Raw genomic sequence first — 24,862 nt, forward strand, 5'->3', positions numbered from 1 at the left:
TTTCACTGCATATCAGGAGTTACTGATTTCTGATAGACTTTTACGTTTTTTCATGCTTTGTCTTCCATGAGTTGCTTAGTCCTCTTTAGGAAAAGTCTCTCTTTTACTCAAAAAGTCCTTAATTAAATAATGGTGAGATAATTTTCTTTGCATATAACTTCTAATCTTGTAATCTTCTCTGGAAGGGTCTAAAAAATCAAATAGTTTTGAGAAGAGACTTCTTCAGGTAGTCTCCTTCCAACAGCCTGAAATTCTCCTTAACATTTTTCTAAAAATAAACTGAGAATAGGAGCCCATTCTACTTCATTGGTAAATAAGAGCTAGTTTTTGGACTGCAGTCATTCAATACACAGTTTCAAGTGACATACTTGGCACTTACACACTCCCTATTGGAATTTTAGAAATAAGATGGAAAGGAAATTTTAACAATTTGAAAAAAATATTAATCATCTCATCTAAAGGTAGTCATAAAATTGGATGAGTGTAGTTTTCATAACAAAGTATGGTTCATATGACATTTATTGTAGTCCAACTAATATCATATTGGATGGGGTGGACTAGAGAAAATAGTATCTTCTAAACGATTCTGTAAGTCCCTCTTTCATATCTGCTATTTTGACCTGATGAACCTTTTATTCAAATTTAGTCAATCTTGAGTGTCAATTGTACATTTTCAATTCCGAACTTGCATTTTATTGAGTTGAATGTCAGTATGGACAGAAAGGCATGTTTTTCCCAATAGGAGGAGGACTAATTTCTGAAGTAGCTATAGTTACAAAATGCTGTTTTCAGCAGACAGAAATGCTGAACGTAATGATCACACCATTATCTGCTTCAGAAAGATGAAAAAAGGATCTCCCTTCTCTTAGACAAACATGTATCTGGCAAGGATGCTTATTTCTATATCTGACCTTCCACAAACACTAATGCATTCTGTGGGGCAGACTTCAGGCTAATACAAATTGCCCCAGTTCCATAACAACAGCTTTGGCAGTACAGACCAGCTGAATATCTGCTTCAACATACTCAGTCTTCATCTAATGTACTGATTTCTTACAATTCTCTTAACTCAAATAAGGCTGTATGTTTTTGGCAGTTACTGTATAATAAAAGCCCATGCATTAAGAACAAGGTTGAAAAGAGAAAATCTGCAGAGAAAGAGTGTGCCCTGTCCAGCACTTGACTAACACATTAGATTAGAAATAGTAGTAAGACTGCTCTTACCTGTCTTTTATAAACTCACTGTTTTTCCCTGTGTTAATAGAGCTAAATCCTTTCAAAACTTTTTGTTTGAATAATCTCTGATGCCCAGTTTTACTTCTGTGAATCTGTGGACGTTAATTTACTATTAACAGCAATGTTACCTGCTAGAACACATGATGTGCCAGAGCAAAATAATAGGAGCAAGTTATTAACACTTCAAGGTTGACCCACCCTTTATCCCAGAATTCATTCTGTATGTCTTCTTATTGATCTGACTCATGCAGCTTTTTGTCACCTGGGAATTAACAATTCAATGTTTTATTTGACCATTTATCTCTTTAGCAAAATTGTTGCAATCTCTTTGACCTTTTAAAATGTTTATGACAAGGTGTTTGCAGTTAATTGTGCTCATAAAAGAGTAAAGCTCAGATCAGGTCTAATATGTGCAAGGAGCCAAACAAGACTTCCTTACAAAAACATTCTAAGCAATAATGTGAGTATTTCATTTATTTGCAATATAATTAAAAGAAATAAAAATTTCCCGTACCAGGAGGACTGGTACTAGGGACAGCAACTCGTCCTAAGACCACAAAAATGACACCGCTATATTCTCAGTTCCTACTTCTTTTGTGGGGGGAAGCGTCAACTGAGGGTAGAAATTATCTAAAAACAGAATTGCATATTAAAACTGCAATTTATAAGTAGGCGCACTTATGTTTCTTGTCATTTGCTATTGATGCCTGCTGGGGGAAAACCCATGTCTGCATTACCTAAGCAGTAATTTTGCTATTGCTGTGTGCCGTTTAAGTCTGTATAATGGAGAGAGCATGGTTTATCGGGCTGAGATTGACAGGTCAAGCCTGTCAAGTTTGTTACTTCTGACTATGTCTTCCCACAATCACCATCACAAGGTGTCCTAATCCTCTGTCCAGCTGCTCTGTCCTGTACTGCCAAGCCATGTCCTCAGCTACCACACAACTCCAACACCTTCCACTCACACTCTCGCTCAGTTTTCTGCGGGCACCTTGTTCCTGCCCATGGCTGTGGACAGAGATGATGGTCCCTGGATTCTTTCTTGTGTGCAAAAGGGCATGTTCCAGGTAGGAAAGATGATTGTAAGGCTTTATCCCAGGGCTGCAAATACATGATGGTAGAGGGAACAGCACTGACCACACAGAGACAGGGCTACAGCTAGAGCAGTCTCTGTGCAGTGCTGCAGATTTTGCAGCCTGGGGATACTATTATCATTGCATCTCCTAGGGCTGTCTGTGTTGCACGGAGGTCAGCGCGGCCTCTGTCTCAACCCATACTCAGCCCCTAGAAGAGCCCATCTCACTCTGTTTGGCAGCACCGCTTATGATCTCATTTTAGGCACCCCAATAAATTGCGAATCTGGTATAAATCTGCATCCTGCCAGTAGAATTAATGAGGTCACGCTGATTTTCTCAGCTGCTGCACTGGTTTATGCCTGCTACCTTGTGTGTCTGAATATGGCAATCTGGAAATGACTGCACTCACAAAGCATTAAAATTATGTCGTAAGATACTGTGAAAAAAGTGAGTTCAGTGGCACAGCTATGTGAAATTTCATGAGACAGGACAAAAAACTCACTGATACCGATACTGTGAAAATAAAACCAGTCGCTCAAGAATCCCTGAATTATTTTCTTAACTGGTAAAATGTTTTTGTGCGTGTTCACGAGTGACTAACTCTAAAAGTCTATTTTTGCCATGTATGTACTACTGCTCTCATGTTATCAGAGTAAAATGCAGTTTTGCGATTTTCCAGCTGTGCATTTCCCACAGCTAACCGAGCACATGTTCAGTGTACTTTCCTGTAATTTTCAAGGCCTCACTTTAAATGATAAGGCCTGAGGTGCTTGGCTTATTCACATCTGCTGCTTTCCTGGAGGTCAATCAAACAGTTCTGCATTCAAGAAGTAATGGGGTCTTACAAAGGAAAACAATTATTTCACTTGAAATCTATTGATCTGGTTTCTGTGGTTCATGTGGTGTTTTGGGTGCAGAACAGTTGCTTGAAACAATTTGAGATCAATTCAAGTGTAACTGAATCAATAGATAACCGTAACTGAAATGCGCTACTCTTGTTTTTTATAAGAATATATTTTTTGCTACCAATAGTAATATGAGAATGCTAAGAGTGATCAAAACAGAAGGTCGGAATTAGAAGCTCTTATGTATTAGTGACAAATACTACTCCTAGCATCAAGTTTCAGTCTAAAGGAAAGCTGAGACATGAATAGCATTATGAAAACAGTGATTTGTTATTTTTAAAAGCGTTTTTATAAAAGCTTTCCAAAGAGTTGGGCTCATTTCTTTTCCGTTCTGAGTATCAAATCTTCCAAAGCTAAATTTGCCAGATTTATGATATTGTACAGAACGTTGCTATCTTTAAATAATTTTGCTTCAAGAGGGCAAAATTTGCATTTTTTAATTACATTACTTTCACAATAAGTGCTGGTGCTAGAAATTTGTGATTTTATAACCACGTCTCCTTTCTATATTGCCAACAGAGTTTGTTTTTATTTTACTTGTTTTTGTGTTTGCTCCAGTTCTCTTTTCTGTTGAGAGTTTATTCAGGCAGAAAATTTCTGACCATTCAAAAGAAGTTTGAAAACAATGGATGAGGAAGGGCAATTGGGGTATCAGAAGATGTATTTTGACATTAACTCTTTGTCTGCTGCCAGAGTACTAGCTGACAACAAAACGAATGGAGCAGGGGAAGCTTTTGTTAAAGCAGTTATTAAACATTCCACATAATCATTTAGTCCTGCACTTAGAAAAATATTGTTTTGAAAATCTTTCCTGTAAAATGCTGAATGCTGATGGAAGTCTGGTGGACACTAAAACAGGCAAGTTTGTTTTCAGCTCTGTAGAATGTTTCTTCAAATTAACTTATTCTGGAGGGATAAGAACTCTTTAGGATCTACAGGATGAAGATCATAACTGATTTTCTGAATCCTCCATTTCTGTGGGCAAGGACAGCAACCATAGGAAAGTAATGCATGGTTAGTAATGAATAAAAAGTGACAGGCAAAAAGTTTAAAAGTCTTTTTATCCTTTTCTGAAATTCATTTCAGTTGAGAAAAAGTAGTGTTTTTGCATCTTGCTAGTTTGCTTTCCTAAAAAAATTATTTGACAGATGATTGGTAGTGGATATGGGGAGAAATCTGCTCCATTACAAATATACACTACAATAGATTTTCACAAAAGACCGTTAAAATTTTAGTGCTGTTTAAGCAAGCTTTTGAATGCACAATTGCACCTGGAAAGGACATTTTGGATAGGCATGTGGTGTTGAACTGTTCAGATAACCTGCTCATTTTGCATGCAGAAATGCCTTTTGTATGCAGAAATATAGACACCTACACGCATAAAACATTGCACGCAGAGATGAGATTGATTTAGTCCTGTGAATCTTAGTAGTGTGAACTGCCTTAAGCAAATTCAGGGAAGTGCTTCAGATACTCTATTATGAATTTAGCTAGTCATTAGGTCTTGCCTAAACTTACCGATTTCAGCAAAATATTCTAATGACAATAGCGGCAAGAAGAAAAACTAACATAATACTTATTTTAGTGCCTTTTGGATCATCAGTATGGACCGGTGACTGTCTGGTTATACAGAGAATTTTATATTTTTAAAGACAGATTTTCCACTCTATATTTAATAATATTTGTTATTAGACCCAGATTGCCTGACCTAGCTCAGCTGTATGGTAGTGAGAGGTGTTGCAGAAATGGGTGAGAGACGAGCAGCAAGTAGTGATGAGCTGGTAGTAGAAGGGGAGACAGAGAGGGCAGGAAAAGAAGGGCAAATAGAGTAAGAAGACAAGAAAAATACACTAAACCTTTAAAAAGTGCTGCAAGGCATAATTAACACAGAGACAAAAAGACTTGGGAAAAGAGAGTCGGTAGACATAGTAGTGACTGTCAACAGAGCCACTCCCAGAACCAGTGGCTCAGAATGCATTGCAGATACTCAAATGCTGCATAAATATACATTTTCACTTTGCCTAGCTGTCCAGGTTAATCAACACAGTTTATGCAGTGGATACCTAAGAGTACTGGGCTGCGATGTTGGGTAGACAAACAAAATTAGCCCCAGAGTCTAGTGCTACTGTTGGTCATCCAAACTTCTGCCATTCTTGTTTCTCTGGTGCATTAGGACTTGGTTTGACTTCATTGCTGTTACCCGGTTCACTGGTGTAAGACAGTGCAGAGCCAGCGACAGGGTCCTTAATATAATGTCTGCTATGGAAGTGAAGTGGTCATGGAAAAGGTCCCCAAGTACTGGGTTCAAAAAAGGATGGTACGAATTGTTTAATCCACAAGGGCTACCTTATAGGAAGAAACTCTGGCGTAGAAAGTCCTTGAACCACAAATTGCTGGAGGCTGCACTATGTCTTTGCCATATCATTATCCTTTCCTGGTGGCATCTGCTATGTGCACTGCCAGAGACAGGACTCCAGGTTTAGTCTAACTGGTTTGGCTATGCTTACGTGTTGCAGCCCCCAGGAGAGACTACAGGTATTGGGCAGCGGCCAGTAAAGGCTTCCTACTGTTGTAACCTGAAATTAGGTGCAGGAGCTGTAAGAGTGCACAATCTGGTAACTACTACTGATAGTAGTTGTACTGTGCCTGGGTTGCATCGGATGATGCAACCTGCATGAGATTGAAAGAAGTTTTTATAGTGCAATAAAATGTACAAAGAGATTAAAATTTTGTTTGTTGATCTTAAAATTGGAAATCTAAAATTAAGCACAGCATTTCTGCTGCACTGGATGAAGACGGAGGTAAACAATATTTATGACTTGTTGCTCAAATTATTGTTGCTAAAGAAAATCACCCTGTACAAGCTGTTAGTGCTGTCTTTTCCAGAAAGATTAGTGGTATATCAATCTTGGGTCTTCAGGCTGAGCTCAAAAAAGTAGGCAAAACCTACCTTTTTTCAAAACCAGATAGCGCTCAAGGCTGCTGTCACTTTTTCAACATTGCTTACTGGCCAGCTCCAGAGATGATCTGTTAGAGTTTCTGCTGAATAGCTATTGTGATATTGAACAGCTGTGGACCTGGTAGGTCCACGACTTTCAGAAACCTGCATTAGTCAGAAGAAATAACACATTCATCCATCTCCTCCTGCAATGGAAACCAACCCTCATCATCCTACACTTCATAATTTAATTTCCCTCTGGATGTAACTTCCTCCAAATTTAGGGATAATCTTCGTCCATCTCTTACCTCTTGGTGTGTTCTGCTTGAATGACTCCATAGCTGCTGTAGTGCAGGATAGAGAGCAGAGATCTGCCGGGCAGAGTGGAGAGAAGAATTGTCCTCGTAAACACTGCCATGTGAGTGAGGACTGTGCCAAACTGTGTGGGCAGTTGTTATGTGCCTATCTCGTGTACAGACCTTCAGCGGTATCTGTAAGTATAACATTATGATCAGATCTTCCCAGTTAAGACTCCTGATCTGAGAAGTAATTTTGGAAAAGAAAATTGGAGTTAATATTCGACCTGGTTTTGTTTCCTTTCACCTTTCTTCATTTGAATGATTTCGAGTTTAATTGCAAAGTTAGAATGTGCTATCCTCAGAACAAAATTACTTTACTATGAGGTAAATAATGCTAAGGAGAAATGGTAATGTTGGTTGTTTTCATTTAACATACCAAGTGGAATATCACAATTCATTTAGGTAATAGACTGCTACAAAGACTAATTAAAAACTGTGAAAGTCAAGAATCATAAGGAGTAGTGAATCTTCTAATTAGCTGGGTTTTAAAAGCTGACAGAAAATCAAGATGCTGAGGGTCACTGTGGAAGAAAGTACTTGTCACGGGTGAAAGGATAAATGGTATGCCGGGGTATGTGGTTTTTCTGCATGTGCTTTTTCTGGTGACATTCAAATAAACACGCAGATACCACAGTCCACTTGCTATCTGCCTTTATGGCATAAGGGGTTAAGTGGAAAAGATAGCTTATTAGACTAACATTGATGTCTTTCTTCTTTACCTGTTGTAAGAGAGAGTTATCCGGTCTGTGACATTACAGCTCTCATGTTTGTGGGATAGACCTTGAAGGAATGAAGTGGGAGTGATGGAGGAGCAGTGTATCCTGTGGCTCCCTGTGTGTCAGGCAGGCATCCTAGACCTCTGTGATCTACACTCTGGTCAAATAAATGCCAGGAAAAGCCAAAGTCAGTCCTGAGAAAGTTCAGGAACAAACATCCTTTCAATTAGGCATAAGCTTGTGATAGTTAGAGATTGCAGTAGTCAGTCCAAGGCAGGTTATAAATATTTACTAGTCTTACTATGAAGTGGGAAATTATTAGTGAAGATTGGGTATTGCTGAGATAAAGTGAACTTGTCGGCTTGTTTTATTGGCATGTTTTCTGGTTTTACCATTTGGAAAACCTATTTACCTTTCCTTTATGATACTTTGGGTGCCACAGTTTTTCTGTCAGCTCCAAGACAGGTTTCCTAGCTGTTTTTTTCCACTGTGCTAGCAGTGATCATCTGCAAATGTGTATGCAAATGGTTCTGTGTATTTCTGATTAAGAGCTGCAAGATCCAAAATGTGTCTTTTTCTTTGAGCACCATTAATCATGCTTTTTGAAAGCCCAGGTTGAAAGCATCAGCTCTACACTACAGTTGGAATATGCTTACCTTCGTATGACTAATACAACAGTACTTTTTATATAAAACATATTTAATACTTTAGAAGAAGTGTATTGCTATTGAGTGCGTGGTATGGAAGGTGATCAGAGACAGCTGATTCTAATATAAGAGTTATAGTGGTTCACTTCAGGCTTCTACCTGTACATGGCCAGTTGACATTTTGGGTCCAAGTTTGGAGAAGCAGTTTAAAGCTTTGCTTTTTAGTTTTCAGGAAGCCTGTTCTACACTATTCTACACTATTCAAAATAAGGCATTATTCCTAATAACATTAGTTGATTATAGAATTTGTGACAGAGAAGTTAACACACCTGAGGGAACCAGTAGAAAAGAGAGTTTAAGAATAGTCGTGGAAATTACAAAGACCAGGGAGGCACTTGAAGACCAAAAAGCTAATGGACAGTCACACTCATGGCTCACATTCTTTCAAGCTTTCAGCTGGTCATCCCCAGTCTTGAGAGATGCAGCTAGCGGCCAGCATAGGTCGTGTTTAGCAGCCTGCATCTGCAGCATAGGAAGGGGACACCGTGTGGGAACTAGTGCTCACACACACATACACTTTGGTTAGTGTCCCAGTGGGACATCTTTCTTTCCTCCCTATGTTATAGAAAAAAAATAATTTTTTTTGCATCAATATTGTGGAAAATATTTTTCACACTTTTGCAAAGCGTTTTTAGCTTCAGAGGTCTCTGCTGTCTGAAGACTTGAAGAGCTTTACGCTTAAGGTGTCCCACCCTGGGAAATATTTGCACTCTGAGGTTGAGAGCAGGCATTATAGTAAAAGTGGGTGAAATGGATAAAACATCAGGAAACAGCTTCAATATTTTGGGGTTTCCAATTGTTCTTTTCACCTAAACCCTATATAATTTTTGAGCTACATGAGCACAAACGTAGAGTGACAAAGGCAGGCTGTACTTTGGAGGGGAGTGCACGTTTTTGAAGATTAGGTGGTTTTCAGAGATGCTGTTTTTCAGTCTCTGCTCATTATAAAACAACAATAGACACCCAAGAGGAAGATTTCAAAGCAAACAAATGCCTATGCAGTCAGTCTTCTTCAAATCTGTGCCATTTTCAGTCATTGTTTGTAGATGCAAAGTGTATCCAAATAACCATTTAGAAATCATTAGTGGTTGTGGTACCCTACCACAGATCTACTAAAGAAAAAGGCAGCTGAACTTTGTATTTTAGTAGCGGTTTTGCCATTTCTGTCTTTTAAATCTATAAAAATGCTCGTAGGTGTATCATATCACTGTGGCTTTTAATGATTCAATACCAACTCAGAAAGCCTGCATTTGGCTGTAAGAATGTTATCTGAATAAAATTGGATAGAATATGTTCTAAATTAATGATGAAAAAATAGGGAATAAATGTTCCTTGGCTCTCTGGCCTGCCAGTATCAGCACTTTGTGGCCCTTGTCATTGTTTATGAGTCCTAAGGAAGCAGGTTAATCCAGGACAGCTGTCTGAATTTGCTTGGGACTTCCCTGGATTTTTTAGTTCTAGCCCTGGATGTTTACATGTTCTCCTGAAAGCCCAAATTTTTCAAAACAGATGGGACAGCAGGACCTCTACTACTGCTGACACTTGTGGAGAAGTGCTCACGACTCCTGCGTCTGTCCTACTCTATCAACTCTTGTATGCTGGGTGGAAGGGAAAGGGATGGTGAACACTTATCGTAACTCGAGTGAGAGTGAAAATTTGGGAAATTCAGAATGTATGGATCATAAATAGTTGAAAATTCCTAATTTCCTCACAGAAAAAAGACCTGCTGCTCCTTCCCAGACTGCAGGGAGGCTGGTAACTGATGGGAATAGGAGTGACAGAAAAAAGGAAAGCATTTACATAGTAGAAATCTGGTGCTAGTGAAACGTGGCCTGTGTGCCTTTTTGCTGTCCAGGACTGACACACTTCCTAGCGTCACAATCAGAAAAAGATAAATGGAAATTCCCTTTCCAACAAATTTAACATCTTAATTAATTTAGTGAAGTGTAAGATTACAAACAGAGTTAAGAACGAATTGTAACTATGTGGTTGCTATATAGAGTCATTTCATAACGGAATTAAGATTGAGTGCCTTTAAAAAACAGCTTTTCATAACATAGTATGTTTGGTTCTCTTATACATGTATGTTACAGATATAAGTTATATATGAAATTTTAACTCTTAGATTCCTGTGTTTGAAGCTCTTTCTCGGTGGTTAGTCCCTGTAACACATTTATCCTTAATTTAATGATATTGTCTGTAATCCTGTTTAACGTGATTTCTATTTGGGAATTAATATTTGAACCTTTGAAGGTAGCAGTTGCTGTACCTGGGGAAGTGTGACTTCTGAGCAAAGAAAGACCTGCGCTTGTTAAAACTGGAGAGAAGGTTTGGAGGTCCTTTGGCTTACCACCAGCATGCTGTGTGTAGCACAGATGGTTAAACAGTGCTACAAGGCTAGAGTCTGATAATTCTGTTTTATGACCGTCTATTTGTCTACCACCTCTTTGATGTGAAAGTGGTATAGCAAGTATTCAATAATTTACATACTATACAATATAGCCAAATATAAATGATGCATTATTCTTCCATTTAGCCCCATTTGAATTGATTGATTACCAAATCTTCCATTTATCATTTATCAGCATTGCGATTATTTATAACTTTTGCTGAGTTTACAAAGTAATGCATCAATCAAGAAGCTGAGTTGCACTTCCCTGATTTATAATGGATATTTTAATGATCAGTACCTGATCCTTTTATTGTTTATTTATTTAATTTTGTCAACATTGAGCTTGAAAAGAGTAGCCAGAAGATATGAGGCTAAAGCTAGGGCTGAGAAAGATGACACCTCCCTTTTTTTTCCTTGTTTTGCATTATTGACTTTTACTATTGTAATATTTACTTAAAAGTGTACCACAAAAAGGAAAAACAATGCTGTTAATTTTAGTAATGAGATCAGTGGTGCCCAGGAAGCCACTGGGGACATTTAGATCCCTGGGACAGATAAGCATGCCACCACAGGAGGAAAAGATGGGATTGGGGCCAGGTGGCCAGTGCCACCTGGGCCAAAGCCCTGTGGAGGAAGACAGCGGGATATCTTTCCATTTTACTCCTACCTGCACTGTCTTGTAACAGCTGACCATGGCTGAGGTTTCACTTACTCTTAGACGTTGTGGATTTTTTATGGACTAGATCTCTGTCGTAAGCTTTTTTACAGTTTGAGTGCATTTCCACTCTTTACGTAGGGTGAGAGCTAAACATGTTATGCTGGAGACGCTGGTGTGCCACCAGCCTGCTTTCCTTCCCCCGAATCTGTGCAAAATCCTTATTTACCCCAATCGGCTCCCTGGCTTTCTCTGCAGTTCAGACCAGGCTTTCTGTCCTCTGTCCCCACCATGCTCCTGATCTGATGGTTATTCCACGGGAAGCTTAAAGAAGGAGCCAGGCCTGATACACTGAGCACTAACATCTTCCCTACTTAAAACCTGTAATCCCAATTCATTCTTTTGAGTGAAGCAAGTTACATTAGTGATGAATTTGAGGCTAGTGAAACAGAGAATATGGGGGTGCTGGCTCTCCTAAAAAATTCTTATTTGAATTAGAATATTGTTAAAATTTGTTGAATAGAGAAATCACAGAATAGGTCCTTGTTGGCTATTGAGAGCTTTCATGTTTAATCACTATGGAACCTTTTGTGGTTTGGGCTCATCTAATTGCTTTCTTGTTCAAAATTGCACTAATAGTCAGTAGCACAACTGAAAAGTGTGGAGATGTACGTGGTGTGTAGCTCACTGGGCTTTTACCCTATCTGCTATCCTTATTAACATTTGCTCTGCTAAAAGAAAGGAAGATTGAACATAAAAAACTGAAGGTCATCCATACAGTTGTCTCAACAGCAATCTGTGTGACTTTAACCCTGTTGAGGAAAAGTAATTACCCTTTGGCTTCTGATGACCTCAACTAACCTTTGTTGAAGGACCAGAGAAAATAAAGGCTGACCAACAGCCTGCCCTTCCTGCCCTGTGGTTAACCCGCTCTGGGAATGAAGAACACCCTCAACAATAGAACGTGAAAATGTTGCCATGGAAATATCATTGGAAGAAGAAACAAAAATCTATTACAATTAATAGTGTTTTATTAGGTGACTCCTATAGAACTGTTTAATCCATGGAAGTTGCTCTATCTTAAGATCTGGGGTCAGAAAATTTCAGGAGGAATAAAAGAGGGAGGGAGAGGGTACCTCTTTAAAAATTCAAGAGCTGTTGACAGAGCTGGGATGGTTTGCATGAGATAAAAGAATCAGTTAGATGTTGCACAATGTAAGTATGGGAAATGATAGCAAAGAATAAATGCAATTACAGTAATTGCAAATGATAACCGCCAGCTATCCAACTGGTCAGGAAGTGTATTGATACACAAATATTTTGGTTTTGTTATATGGCAAATAACAAGGGTCATTTTTCTTTTCATATTTTTTTCACAATACTAAGGCCTTGCCTAGAGAAGACCAGGTTATTTGCAGAGTGTGTGCTGCTTTTGTGTATCTGGCATTTTCAAAATCGGATCCTATAATGCTTTTGTTTTGATTTTCTTTTTCTCCTTTTACTGTTTATTAAATTTGACATCTTGCAATACATATTACATTTCTGTTAAGTTCACTGGTCTACTTCCGTTTGTGTTAGGCTAAATCTTGTGCTGTTCATTACCCCCAGTAACTGATAGTTTCAGTTGGAGCTGACAGTGCTGCACATTTTCAGAAGTAGTTTAGCAGTTTCTAACAAATATCAATGGTTCTTTGACGACACAAAGACAAAAAATTGTGAAGGCATCAAAAATCTACATGTTGCTGATCTACAGTATTCCAGTTTCTAGAGCATGATAAAGCATTTCAATTAAGTAAATTCTGTGACATTTCCTTATTCATGTGACAAATTACGATACTTTAATTAATGTAGGAAAAAGTTTTAAATGTCTGTTTCTATATGTGTGTACCTAAACGATTTTAAACTACCATATTGCTTTTAAGAGAAATAAGAAATGTTAGCAGGTTTGTTTTAAGACATATTAATACACAGTCGTACGCCTATATTTTCTGGTATTGAAAATGAATTCAAAATAACACATTTGTTACAACAAAGTCATACACCAGCTTCCTTTTTTTGGTCTTGTTCCCAAAGCACAAATATTTAAAATGCTAAGAAGATGTCAACTGAAATACTTTCATTAGTATTACTGATAATCTCACCGTTAGTGTAAATGGGAGCAAGTCTGTGCCCTAACTGTATATTTCTTCTAATAAAAGCTGAAAGCATGCTAAGGAAGAGTTGCAGTAAACATCATATTAAAATCTTTTCCTTCTTTTAAAATGTTGAATAAGATTTTTTTTCTCCAGTATTTTTATGTGTCAGCTTCTATTGATACAGGTGTGGATTGTCACCATGAGAGTACTCTTCAACTTAAGTATATTTTCAAATGGTAATTTGAAAAGAGAACCTAGTATGCTGGATACAAACAAACATTTATTTGTGCATGAGAAAGACTTTCACGTGAAACATTAAAATAATTTTCTGTATTGCAAATATGATGATTTTCTTAATCTTTTCCTAATTGTAACAATATTATTCAGTTTTTAAAGTTTGTTCGCCATTTGAAATTTTTGAGCACAGAGTGCACTATGTCTAGATGCAGAATTACAGTAGTGATAGTGCACCCTGCCTTTTGTTTATAAAATGTAAACTTGTCTGCTGCTTTAAAATGACCTGTCTGCTGCTATATTCATTTACAACTGTGTGAACACTTAAAAAGGCTTTGGTCAGATTTCTTTAACTGCGTAAGCTTGTGCTTCAAGTTATCAAAACAGTGTGGGTCCAGGATGAAGGCAATGTGCTTTCATTAATTTTCAACAATAATTTCCATGTCACTGTCTCCAATTCATTGTTTGCTCGTATAACTCACCTGGTCGTGGTGCTGTGGAGAACTATTACCTGTTTCATTGACTGTTTCACTTTTTCCCTTGGGCTGGTGCCAAGATTTTCATGTTATTCCCTCTCCATTTCCAAATGCTCTAGGTCCATGGCATTCTGGCTGAAGCTCAGAACAAAAGTCAAGAAAGTCCATCATCATCCGTGGAGTTTCCGTTGCTCTGTTTAATTGAAGACAGAGAGGAAGCAGGAGGAGAGGAATTAAAATGTCTTGTTCAAAGGTAAGCATAACCTGCTCTGTACTCAGTACTTTGAGGAGTTTGAGAAATCCCCTTAAATTATGCACATCATATTATTTCTACATTAGAAGTTGTTGTTAAGGTGTCTTCACTTGTGGATTGTGTTCTGTCATGCTTTAATTGGTACATAGGCTAGATCTTTTTCCATTTTAGCCTAACATAATTCTAAGGCCTTAGAAATGTTTTAATTTATCAACATTTTAATTTGTGGGATTAATAAAGATAGAAGACTGAGGGATCTAGGAACCGTTAGCTGTTCCTGCTGTTGGAGTGTTTGCCACAAGAAGAATTTTCTGACTGAATTAGTAATAAGCTGTATATACTTATTCTGCTTTATAACGTGTTTCATACTTTCATTCTCTGAAATATATTGTTGTCTGCCATTGTCAACTGAATGGGAAATTAAATACAAACTCTACTTATAGGGTATTATTTTACTGCATTACTGTTATTTTGATATGTCCATACAGGTGTAATGTTATGCTAAGCATAGTATAACTTGTATAAAAGAACTAGGTAGGTAATACGAAAGCAAAATAGTCAGAAATGTTTTTAAATCAAGTGTAAAGTCTGGTGACATGCAATCACATTCTTTAGAAAACAAAAACCTATTTATACTTAAATTAAATTTTGTTCATGTGTTCATTGATATTTTCACCATAAAACATACAAATGTAGTTTGGTAGCTAATGATTAATCTCGCTAGCATATTATCATACACACGTTGTGTAAAGTCAGAAATGAAATTATTTCTGTGTTATTCTGACCAGATAAATTCACAGACATCTATAAAATGCAAGGCTTTTAAACATACCACAATTCTTAAAGCTTTAATTGATCTAACATTGCATAACTGGTATATTTAACTAGTGGCCTCCTATTGTTCTGTAGCATTATCTAAAAATATTATGCCTTTCAAGAGAAAGACTGACGATACCAAGGTTTAAATGTTGTATAAATGTTCTAGGGAGAAAAGAGAATTGATTCAGTCATCAGTGATAATTGCGGCAGAAATATTAATTATAACAAGATTACTTCATGGCAAACTACAATATTGAAAGTACTGAATGAACATCTGATTCTCAAAAATGTAAATACAGTCTGAATACCCAAGGCATTGCAAAAATGTTTACAGATTATTTTAGCAATTTGCACAAACTACAGAGGAGGTATTTTTAATAAAACAGTATGACATTTCTGTAGCAAATTACTGTCACTTTAAAGTCATCTACTAGATATTTATTAATAGTACAGCAATAAAGCATTGAATATAGTTTGGATAAGTGTTTTTTGGTAGCCTACATCACACAAACAGATAAGTAAATTTTATCTTGATGGTTTTGTTTTTAAATCAACAGCAGTATTAGATATCCTAAAAGTTACCACAGTCATTAAATACCTTATAGTGCTGTATCCCTGGTAATCCAATTTACAAAACTATATTCTCAGCAGAAACTCCTGGGGTATACAGTAGTTCTCTTCAGTAAGCCCTTCCTGCTTTTTCTTGTCATGAAGCAGTGATGGTACATTTTTATCCTGTTGATAATTTGACTCTCTTTAAACTATTTCTTGTTGACCCACTGGGTTGGTCTTTATTAGGGTGGAGGTAGCTGAAAGACTGAAGGACTGCAGACCATATATCATTCTTCCTTTTTTACTGTACCTTAATATTCAACATAGCATCATTATTCTGAGGCAAAAAGAGAAAAGCTGGTCCATCATATATTCCACACATTGCTAGTCTTTCCTCTATGTCCTGCAGTGCCAGAGAGGGGGATTATTGCTGCAGAAAAAAAAAATCTGGCCATAGTGTAGGAATAATCACTGCAGTCCAGCTCACCCCCACACCTCTCTTTCTCTCTCTCTCCTTCTCTCTCTCTCCCTCTGTTTGAGGCCCCAGCTGATTCAGTCTGCATCCATCCATACATAAATCATTGCCCTTATTCTATTGGTTACATGGTACATGGCAAGTATTGATTTTTTCCGTTGCCTCATTGCTGGAGAACCCATGGTTTTTGTGAGACTGAAAATGCAAAATTTTTTGCTGGAGATCTTGTCAAGGTACAAAAATGACAAGCGAGGAGGGTGCTATTTTAAGGTTTGTGTGACTTAAAAATCTTCACCTTCTCTGTTCTACTCTACATTTGCCTGTGTCCCAAAAAGTCATGGCTTGTTTAATCACTACTGCTTTAGGTAGGCTTACTGGCTAAGCAGCAGGAGAATAAGCAAACAGAAACAGGGCCTGGCCATTCTGATGAAGGCATTACTTAATTATTAAAAGTTTAATTATCTTCTGAAACAGTAACAAAAAGATAAAGAATAATATGAAAATAATGCCATTTTAAGGGAAGAAATGAATCCTAGGCACAAGATGATAATATGCTGTAGAAAAATGGACATTTGTTTCCTTTCTGCATAACACAGAGATACAATATTGTGCTTAATTCTCGAGGTAGTTCTTCGTAGCATTTTGAAACATACTTGCTAACCCTTTACCAGTATGATTGCTGTATCGAGTTATTTTTTCTCAGCATTCAAAGCTGCCTGAAAATGTCTCACAAAAGATGGCACCTTGTTTCCTCAAAAAAGTGTTTTTGAGGAATAGGAAGACTGGGTTATGAGACAGATTATGAGATGTTCTCCTTCAGTAATAGAGAATTCCCTGGTATAAGACTTTCTCTTACTAAGAGCCTGATCCAAAACATACTGGAAGTCAACAGGAATGTTTTCATTGACTCCGTAGGTGCTGGATCAGCTTCAGATTACACAGAAGCAAATATTGGATCCTTTTGGATACTGTCACTTTCCCCTATTTTGAAGAAGTGAAATGGGTTAGGATGGGTGGTTTATAGATGGATGTAGGATATTATTATTATATTTAATCTGATTACATCTTGTAACACTTTTAAATGAGATGTATGCAAGTGCGTGTGTATTTTCTTTAATGCCTGTAATGCAAAATCTGAGCCATGCCTACCCTGTGCTATTCCCAATTACTATATTTTGCTTCTGTGGGTTTTTTTTGCATTTGAAAGCCACTGCCCATTCTTCTTTTTACCTACACAACCTTTAGACTCCAGTCTTTCACCAAATGTTGTGTGGACTCCATTTAAGTCATTTTACCTGACTTCTGCCAATTGCAGAAGCACCTGCCAAAGCAGGTGATATTTTCTATCTGCTGTTTGCATGCAAATCAAATACCTTAAACAGTAATACAGCTTTAGAGCTTTTGTGTTTCTGGGGCTGTAGAAATTGAGCATAAAGCTAAAATTATCCGTAAGAAATCCCAGCCAGACACCTTCGCTTGCTGTATGGCACATACAGGAACTGAAGAAGTAGTGTGCTGCTGGTCCTCTGGTTGAGAACCAGGGCTGGACCATTCAACCAGCCCTTCCCTGAGCTGGCTTTGCTCCTGCAGGAAACAGCTTACACTGACCAAAACCTTGGGTCGTGCTGGAGTGAGCCACCTCCCCCATATTTGACAGGAGCAATTGCTTCCTTACAAATGCACTTTTTTCCTCCAAATGTATGTTGCAACTGTTTTGAATATGTAACTTTAAAAAAAAAAAACAGTAAGACTGGGGGAAACATTAATTTTGGATTCAAAATAGTTCATATAATTTTTCTTTAGGAAAAAGGGCTGGACATTGCCATTAGCAAATGAGCTTCTTGCTTCACCAGAAATGTAGTTTCACTGAAAAATGTGCCTTTTGTCTCACTGTAAACCGTAACTTTTCTACTGTTTCTGTATACATACAGGCCAGATCTTCATTATATTGAACAGTAATTTTTGTAGTAATTGAAATGAGAACACTTCTGTAATCTTTGTGACAGTGACTGTGTACAAAAGGGCTTGTTACATGTCTGTGTATTACTCATTCAAACCAATTTGCTGGTTTAAGGTCACTCCTTTAACATTTATTAGTAAAAAAGGAGGGTTATTTGGCTAGCTGAGGTATCCTTTATCAGCATAGCACCAGTAGTTCAGTGGTTATAATACAAAGAAAAGATACTGAAGAAATACTAGTCTAAATTTGAATATTACCAAGTGTATTTCATTGGTTTCTTATAGAGTATCAGGACAGAAAATGCTTTCGGAATTGTCCCCATTTCCCAAGCTTTTAGGACTCATCTTCTATAGGCGCATGGTTCCCCTGTATATGTTTCCCTGGAGCCACCCAGCCTGAAGTCCGGGCATTCACAAGCCAACTAGCCTACCTATGTGAAAATAGTTTTGCTGTAGTCTATGCTCCTCCTTAAGCAAGGTGTATTTGCATCACAGCTGTGGATGTTTTGGTTGAAAGCTTGGCAGACACTGCACACATACAACACAGAAATACATTATGTACATGCTCCTCACCATCACCATTGTTTGCAGTTTTCTTTTCCTTTGAGATGCTGCATTGTGTTTTCTGTCAGTCTTTTGTGTAGAAGGATGGATGCTCTGCTCAGTGTAACCAAGCACACATGCATCACGCTTGCCAGTCCCCACAGTACCGACTCAGGTACTGGCTGAGGTAAGTTTTTAGTATGACTTGAGGAGTTCACTTGTTACTGGTCAAGGGAATAAGGCAAGTCTGAAGATGCTAAAGTCAGTGCCAGTGAGGCAAGAATTGGTCTTATTCACTGGGTTTTTGTAGCAGAACTGGCTGCACAAATCATTCCTGAAAGTTCCTCTGCATGATGCTAGATTGATAGCTCTTGAAAGCTTAATGTTCCCATATCATAGGTTATTGTACGAGGGTCTGGACAAGGGAACACCTTAGATTTCTTCCTCTTGAAAGGAACATAAGTCCCTCAAGAGCCCTGTAACAGTCCTTCCAGTGTGTCTGGGAAGTCGTCTCAACATTGCTGGTTGTTTTCAGAAAGTGGAATATAGACAGCGTGATCCCAGAGCGTGGAGCAACACGTCATCCTCCTTCAGATATTATGGAAGAGGCCGTGCCCACTGGTCTGCAGGAAGATGGGCAGTTATAAGGAGTGTGATGGGATTTTCTTCACGCTGGTCAGAGACCCCTAGAAAGGGGAGTCAGCTATTCCCTGGGCTGGTACCACTGCCTTTGGTGGCTGCTTATGCTTGCTAACAGACACATGTAGGTGGCTGCACTAATCTTGTGGACAGCTACACCATGCTCCTAACCCAAAGCCCATGCTGAACTGTTGTTGTGCATGCAGCAGCCAAACCCTAATCATAACCCTTTTCTGTCCTGCTTTGTAATAGCAAGATGGGGTTAGTACAGCCAATTCAGCCAACTTCTTTGTGCATATCTCTTTTGGAGGAAAGTAATGTTGATTTATTAATTTCCTTGAAGATGGGCATGAGAATTAATAAATAACAATGACAAGAGGTAGAAGGGATTTTTCCTGTAGCAACCAATAATAATATCTTTGTTGAAAATACAAATGAAAAGAAGAGACAGAACTGCAAAGCATGTTTGTGTAAGATAGAGCTGAAGCAGCCAGGGACATTAACCATTCCCTGAGCAGAGAGGGCAGAGCAGCTGCCCTTTTCCCCGTGAAGTAAAGCCATCAGCCCGCCCCGGGAGCCAGCCCACACTGCTCCTCACGGGGTCACACACGAATACCGCATCCGGAGTTAGGACAAGCTGCTGACAGCCGGGGCCGAGCTAACCCGGTCTCTCTCTCACCCGTTGCCAGTGACTTGCCATCCCCACTGTGCACAGCTGTATCTCCGCTAATGAAACATTAGAAAATTATGAGTCTGTTGGGCAAGAGCAGACTTTCATCCTCAAAGGCCTTCATAAATAAGGTTGCAATGTAGAAAAATAAGGCTTGCTAGTATCTCCATTTCATAGGTGAAGAAATTAAGGAACACCAAGAGCTGGCACTGAAGCTGAGATCATGTTCAAGAGCTCCTGCTTGTGATAGACATGTGGGAAAAATTGCTAAAGAACTGCACGTACATGTGGAAGTTTGACCCCTTTAATGCTGCCAAGGGCAGCGAGGTCTTCGGTGGTTTGCTTAGCAAGCGTTAGTCACAAAAGCATCTGGCTCAGCTCAAACCTGTATGTTGCGTTTTCTTAAAAAAAAAAAATCCCAAACCAAAAAAGGGAAGGAAATAGGAACACAAAGTCCTTTTTGCAGGAGTGCCTGCCTCTTTTTCTGTTTTCCTCAGCCTGTTGTTGTGTAAATCACTCTCTTATACTCAGCAAATTAACTACACGCGCTGCAACATGCTGTAGGAAGTCTGTTGTGGATTTATCCATTTAAATAGGAGTGGAATATAGTGCCACTTCATTTAACCCATGCTGAATGCTGCATAAGATCCCAGAAAAGTTATTCAGCAATAATTTTAAATCCCATCCCTGGGAAGAAAAAAAAAAAAAAAAGCTTTGGACTATACAGTTGGAGCCTGTAGTTGCAATAAAATCCAGGAAAAGGTTATTTTACCTGAATTTATCGCTTAGCAACCAAGAATCTACCTCCTGAGATTGCCGTTCCTGGGTTACCAAGTAACTGGCTGTGACAATTACCAAACAGCTGTCCCAGGAATCTACATAGCCTTTAACCTCCGTCAGCTGAAAGATGGGCTGATGACAGCTAACAAACAATAGAAACACACCCTAATATTTTATTTAAGAGCTGAGGGAAGCCACAGCTGTATGGATCATTCAGCCAGCTGGATTTAACTGCTTCAAACTGCATGTCCTGTCTTCAAGAAACTGCTCTATAGCCACGCTGTGTGTTTAAAGATGCATTTGGGTCTTTATCCTCCAAACTTCATGTCAAATAATTGAATCCAAACTATCAAGATAGGTTTTGCTATTGTGCAGGAATGGTAAGCAGCTAATTATCAAGTGGAGTTTTTATTTATGAAGCCAGTGATTTACAAAATTTTCTCATTAATAATTGTGTTCATCTTGGGTTTTTTCTGAATGTAACTGTTCCACTGATTGTCAGTGAGAGGGAGAACATTAAATATCAAAGTAATAAAAGAGTGATGTAGAATGAGGGAAAAAGCATAATTAGGACTGGCAAAATAAAATTAAGGGAAAAAGAATACTGAGCTTGGATATTGAGAAGAGCTTCTTGATAATGAGGTGGATTATGTCTGGGGGTGGTTTCCCAAAGGAAACGAGGGAAACTACCATCAGCAATGTGTGGAAGTAAACTGGAAACAGTGTAAAACACTTGAAATGTTAGATATGCTAATGCAGGTGTCAGTCCTGAGCAGTGGCAGTTGCTTCCCCCCCCCGTCCCTGCCCCTTCCATTTTTACTTTCTGTGATTTTATAATGTTACAAATAGCAGTCAGCAAACTTGCAACAAATTGCAAATGCAACATTTTATGCTGGTGCTTTAGATGCCCTGAGCCTGGAGAGATTTATGGATATGCCTTCTTCTACAAGTTCTGAGTGGCTCCTTTTAGTTTAAAATAGAAACAGGAAAAAGGTTTTTGGAAGTTAAGGGCCCCGTTCACATTTACAAATCCCAGGCATGCAAGCTGTGGCTGAAATGGCAGCGAGCTCAGTTTCTCCCTGCAGGCTCGATGCAGGTATCCAGGGGGAGAGTGTTTGGAAATCAGCTGTGTCTTGCTGCTGCTAGTCTTCCTCTAGCATATTGTAGTTGAGATATTATGAACTGCTCTGCTACACTCTTTTTTTTTTTTTTCCCCTCCTTCTTTTTCTTTTTCTTTTTTCTTTTTTCTTTTCTTTTTCCCCTGCCATGTTCCATACGCCACAATAGTAAGAACTGGCTCAGAAAATTCTTCACCAGATTTCCACTGGCTGCAAGTTCACAAAGGAAATTTTCTCCTGGCCGTTTGTGGCCAGAAGCCTCCTCCTTGGCACTGGAGGATTCTTTAACCGGCTGGTCAAATTAGACTAGATTTAATTTGGCTACCTCTGCTTTTTTACATCATTTTAAAAGCAAAATTGATAACATTTACCCTTTCACTGCACACAACTGTAATAACTTTTCAGGTACTCAGGCTATAGAGGAATTTTTGGTTCCTGAAATAGGTTAAAAAACGCCTTAGACGCATCAGCATAATTTCTACTGATAAAGTGACATCTCTCATGGCATGAGAGTGTTCCACTGCACATACAGACAGCTCTTCAGAGTGAGTCCTGCAAGAAGGAAATGTTGAGGACTGTGACACACCTGCAGGTACCAGTACACGTCTGCTTCTGTTGAGCAAAGTGTGCAATGAGCTGTCAGCAATAACACTTTTTCCCTCAGAACTTAAATTAAACCTTTTTATTATCAGTTGATTGAAAGTGAGTGGTGCTGAATATGTGAATGCTTAGAAAATGAGCAGAGACCTTGGAAATATTTATTAAAAAAAAATTGAAGCACGGTCTCTTGTTGATATTAATGACTTGTCATTGCCATCATTACACTGTCTTTACATGTCTGCTGTGGACATTTGGCCACGCTTATAAGCTCTGTTAACTGAGATGTCTGACGGAAATGGCACCGTGGTCATACGCAAATCAGTGCATCTTTGGGGAGAGCAGAATGGGTCTCAAACTTGTCACTGCCCAGAGTGTGGTTCCTTTACTGCTTTTGTGTATTCTTTGAGCTAAGCACCAAAGGTACTTTCACTCCTAAACTGATTATTGGCTTATTTGGGTATGAAGGGAAGGGTAGGAGATCACAGCGACTGTCTTGCTTGCACCCTGTCCTGCTTGTCATTTGTCTCCATGGTGGAATTTGATACAGGAAGGGTTTGCTGGGACATTCTTTCTGTCTCTTGATGACAGATGATGGTTGTCCTGTTTTCTGGCTGGTAGTTGGTTGGTTACGTTGACAGATGTTGCAATGATTCTTTTGGCAATATTCTGTTGTGCTGACTGTTCAAACAGGAAATTCATCTTTTAGTATTTGCACATGTTAAGTGTTTGTTTTAGTAGAAATCGGCTCTGACAGCAGGCTGGTCAAACAGTGTATTTTTGGAGCAGCAAACTCTGGAATTCTCAAAGTCCTCATCATCCCGTAGGTCTGCTGGTGCTCGGCTTGGAGCTCTGCTCCCTGAAATACCACAGGACTGACTTTTGAGGAGAGGAGACGTGAGCTTTTGAGCTCCGGGTTGCTGCTGTTTCACTCTTTTGGTGATGGGTGCCTGTGTGTGTTTGATGGCGCTCGGTTCAAATCGTACCATGGTATGGCACTTTGTGAGACTTCGTAAGGTTTGCTGTATGACAGAGTCTGTGCTGTCTTTGTTCTCCCTTTAGTTTCTGAAGATTTGGTTTACTGAGCTGGCCTCTTGTCTAATGTTAACACAAGTGAACAGGAAGGTGGTTGTGGCTTGTGCTATACAGTAGAAAGTGAGGACATGCTCAGGAAGTATGGCAAGAAGTGCTTTTCTCCTAACAAAGACTAGCTGGAGAACTTAATCTGAGGAAGCTAAATTTCCATCTAAATATCTGTTTGGTGATAATCCCATTTCAGGTGACTGCTTTTTGACCTTGGCAGGCAGCTTCTTTGAAGGACAGTCTGCAAACGCTGATGTGATTTAATGTGATACATTTTAACTTGTTTCCTAAATTTTCATCAAGCAAAGTTCTGTGGACTATTTGAGGGCTGAAAGTGGCTCTTTCTTGTATGCAGTGGCATTAGAGATACTCTGGCTAAGATCTGTTGTGCTGTCCTTCAGAAAAAGTTTATAGGATGTCAGAAGTTACAATATTTACTTCTGTAAGTATGGTGTCTGTGCTGAAGACAAGCACATTATGAGAAGTAGCTACATAAAGATTTCTGGTGCATGTGGTAGAGGGAAGGTTTAATCTGGTCAAGACCTCTCCAGACCCCTTCACCGTCACCTAGTAGGTGAGAAACAAGTGGCTGCAAGTCGCATGTGAAAGCTGCTTTGTGTCTTGCCAGCCTTTTGGAAATACTTCAGAGCTACAGCTATTTTGAGTAATGGAGCTTGGAAGTGGAAAAAGGCTTTGTGGCAAGCCTAGCATATGCATTTCTGAGAAACACATTTGGTTCCTATATAGTTATTTTTGTGTAATTTGACAGGAAAAAACTAATGTTGAGGGGAACGTGCTCAGGTGAGTCAGATTACAACACACACGTGTATTTGCAATGTGTATATTTGCACACAAAAGTTACACAATTGCATGAATAACTGTACGCGTATATAACAAAAAAGTTTTCTTGATTTCTGCTTACAACAGTTTAGGTACAAAATATATGCCACTCATGAATTGATAAGAAAAACAGAAAAGTTTGTTAGCTAGTGAATCTTTGAAAATGTTACACCTGCAAGAAGGTAGAAGAATTCTTGAGAATCCAGTGCTGATTAGCATTGATGAAATATAGGAAATACTATGAAATATATTCTTCGAAAGCTGACATGTGTGTATTCTGGCATTTGGAGTGATATTGTCAGTTTGGAACTTGCATTGATTGTTCACCAATTAGTTGAATTTTGAACATATGTGGTTTCTGAAGACTTAGTGTCTTGCATGTTTTGACAGTTTTACTGATCACCAGGATTTTAGATGCTATCTTTCTATCTTGATTTATTATTTGTCTTCTCAAATGCACTCATCCTAGTCTCTGAGTAACAACACTGGTCCTGGAAGGGGCATGCTCTTTCCTAAAGAACTCAGAGGTGTTTTCATATATGTTGAGTGAAAGTGCATTGCAGGAAAAGGCACTGTCTTTTAACAAAGTTTGGTTTTAAGCACAAAATAATCAGGATTTGGATGTTATTAAAGTAACATTTTTGTGAAAAGGAACTGGATTTATAAAAATGAACCAACTTTTCAGCCAGACCATTATGAATTGCA

General features: G+C 38.6%; 1 long non-coding RNA gene across 1 annotated transcript in view; it reads left to right on the forward strand.

The window, feature by feature from the left end:
- LOC127015186 (uncharacterized) overlaps positions 1-24,862 on the forward strand; it is a 72,778-nt gene that overhangs the window by 33,139 nt on the left and 14,777 nt on the right. Inside the window, exon 2 of the long non-coding RNA XR_007766295.1 lies at positions 13,949-14,082. This is a non-coding gene — a long non-coding RNA (uncharacterized LOC127015186). The remainder of the gene's footprint in view (positions 1-13,948; positions 14,083-24,862) is intronic.

Source organism: Gymnogyps californianus, chromosome 3, assembly GCF_018139145.2.
Source record: "Gymnogyps californianus isolate 813 chromosome 3, ASM1813914v2, whole genome shotgun sequence".
Taxonomy (NCBI): Eukaryota; Metazoa; Chordata; class Aves; order Accipitriformes; family Cathartidae; genus Gymnogyps; species Gymnogyps californianus.